The following is a 3,225-nucleotide window of genomic DNA, read 5'->3' on the forward strand; positions in this document are numbered from 1 at the left end:
ACACAGGGAGATGTTCACGTCTTAGTACGTCTTAGAACGGCCGTTACCAGACACAACACACAGGGAGATGTTCACGTCTTAGTACGGCCATCATTTACCAGACAACACACAGGGAGATGTTCACGTCTTAGTACGGCCCTCATTTACCAGACAACACACAGGGAGATGTTCACGTCTTAGTACGGCCGTCATTTACCAGACACAACACACAGGGAGATGTTCACGTCTTAGTACGGCCATCATTTACCAGACACAACACACAGGGAGATGTTCACGTCTTAGTACGGCCCTCATTTACCAGACAACACACAGGGAGATGTTCACGTCTTAGTACGGCCGTCATTTACCAGACAACACACAGGGAGATGTTCACGTCTTAGTACGGCCCTCATTTACCAGACACAACACACAGGGAGATGTTCACGTCTTAGTACGGCCGTTACCAGACACAACACACAGGGAGATGTTCACGTCTTAGTACGGCCGTTACCAGACACAACACACAGGGAGATGTTCACGTCTTAGTACGGCCGTTACCAGACACAACACACAGGGAGATGTTCACGTCTTAGTACGGCCGTTACCAGACACAACACACAGGGAGATGTTCACGTCTTAGTACGGCCGTTACCAGACACAACACACAGGGAGATGTTCACGTCTTAGTACGGCCGTCACCAGACACAACACACAGGGAGATGTTCACGTCTTAGTACGGCCCTCATTTACCAGACACAACACAGGGAGATGTTCACGTCTTAGTACGGCCGTCATTTACCAGACAACACACAGGGAGATGTTCACGTCTTAGTACGTCTTAGAACGGCCGTTACCAGACACAACACACAGGGAGATGTTCACGTCTTAGTACGGCCGTCATTTACCAGACAACACACAGGGAGATGTTCACGTCTTAGTACGGCCCTCATTTACCAGACAACACACAGGGAGATGTTCACGTCTTAGTACGGCCCTCATTTACCAGACAACACACAGGGAGATGTTCACGTCTTAGTACGGCCGTCATTTACCAGACAACACACAGGGAGATGTTCACGTCTTAGTACGGCCCTCATTTACCAGACACAACACACAGGGAGATGTTCACGTCTTAGTACGGCCGTTACCAGACACAACACAGGGAGGATGTTCACGCCTTAGTACGGCCGCACCAGACACAACACACAGGGAGATGTTCACGTCTTGCGTCCGTTACCAGACACAACACACAGGGAGATGTTCACGTCTTAGTACGGCCGTTACCAGACACAACACACAGGAGATGTTCACGTCTTAGTGCGGCGTCACCAGACACAACACACAGGGAGATGTTCACGTCTTTAGTACGGCCTCATTACCTCAGGGAGATTTACCAGATACAACACAGGGAGATGTTCACGTCTTAGTACGGCCCTCATTTACCAGACAACACACAGGAGATGTTCACGTCTTAGTACGTCTTAGAACGCCGTTACCAGCAGAGGAGATGTTCACGTCTTTACCATTTACACAACACACAGGGAGATATTTGCGTCTTAGTACGGCCCTCTTAGACAACACACAGGAGATGGTCTTGAAATACGGCCGTCATTTACCAGACACAACACACAGGGAGATGTTCACGTCTTGGTACGGCCTTACCAGACACAACACACAGGGAGATGTTCCCGCGTCACGGCCGTCATTTATCAGACACAACAGTTGATCCACAGAATATTTGCAGTGTGTGTGTGCGGTCATGTCATGTATGTGTGTGTCTGTCTCTCCTCCCTCCACGTCTCACCATTCTCCTCTCCATCTTCAGTATGGAGGATCCATCGTGTCTGCCTGAGGGATAGCCCTGAAGCGCTACAAGGCCTTTCTCTCTACCTGGACGAGGCCCACAGCATCGGGGCACTAGGACCTCGTGGTGGAGGGGTGGTCGACTACTTTGCTCTGGACCCCAAAGATGTTGACATCATGATGGGAACGTTCACTAAGAGCTTTGGTGCTGCTGGAGGGTATATCGGAGGAGAAAGGTGGAGCCGGCTGTCTCCAAAGGCAGAAACCTGAGTTCCAGCTTTTTCCTTGTGTTCCCATTCCGATAAGTGAATGAATACTAGACTAGGAAGTATGGCTAAGCAACGCCAAAAGATCTGCGATTAGGAGAAATGCTCTTGACGGGGTGCCAAGACCTCTGAAGCAGCCATCAGTGCTGGAAACACTAAAACATTCAGTTCCAACAGAGGGGGAGGGAGGGGTCCCTCCCTTCTAACACTGAAACATTCAGTTCCAACAGAGGGGGAGGGAGGGGTCCCTCGCTACAACACTAAACATTCAGTTCCAACAGAGGGGGAGGGAGGGGTGCTCCCTTCTAACATGAAACATTCAGTTCCAACAGAGGGGAAGGAGGGGTCCCTCGCTACAACACTAAACATTCAGTTCCAACAGAGGAGGAGGGTCCCTCCCTTCTAACACTGAAACATTCAGTTCCAGCAGAGGAGGGAGGGTCCTCGCTACAGCACTGAAACATTCGGATTCCAACAGAGGGGAGGGAGGGGTCCTCCCTTCTAACACTGAAACATTCAGTTCCAACAGAGGGGAGGGAGGGGTCCCTCCCTTCTAACACTGAAACATTCAGTTCCAACAGAGGGGAGGGAGGGGTCCCTCCTTCTAACACTGAAACATTCAGTTCCAACAGAGGAGGGAGGGGTCCCTCCCTTCTAACACTGAAACATTCAGTTCCAACAGAGGGGAGGAGGGGTCCCTCCCCTTCTAACACTGAAACATTCAGTTCCAACAGAGGGGAGGGAGGGGTCCCTCCCTTCTAACACTGAAACATTCAGTTCCAACAGAGGGGAGGGAGGGTCCCTCCTTCTAACACTGAAACATTCAGTTCCAACAGAGGGGGAGGGAGGGGTCCCTCCTTCTAACACTGAAACATTCAGTTCCAACAGAGGGGAGGGAGGGGTCCCTCCCTTCTAACACTGAAACATTCAGTTCCAACAGAGAGGGAGGGAGGGGTCCCTCCTTCTAACACTGAAACATTCAGTTCCAACAGAGGGGAGGGAGGGGTCCCTCCCTTCTAACACTGAAACATTCAGTTCCAACAGAGGGGGAGGGAGGGGTCCCTCCCTTCTAACACTGAAACATTCAGTTCCAACAGAGGGGGAGGGAGGGGTCCCTCCCTTCTAACACTGAAACATTCAGTTCCAACAGAGGGGGAGGGAGGGGTCCCTCCCTTCT

Source organism: Oncorhynchus nerka, unplaced genomic scaffold (assembly GCF_034236695.1).
Source record: "Oncorhynchus nerka isolate Pitt River unplaced genomic scaffold, Oner_Uvic_2.0 unplaced_scaffold_2404, whole genome shotgun sequence".
NCBI lineage: Eukaryota > Metazoa > Chordata > Actinopteri > Salmoniformes > Salmonidae > Oncorhynchus > Oncorhynchus nerka.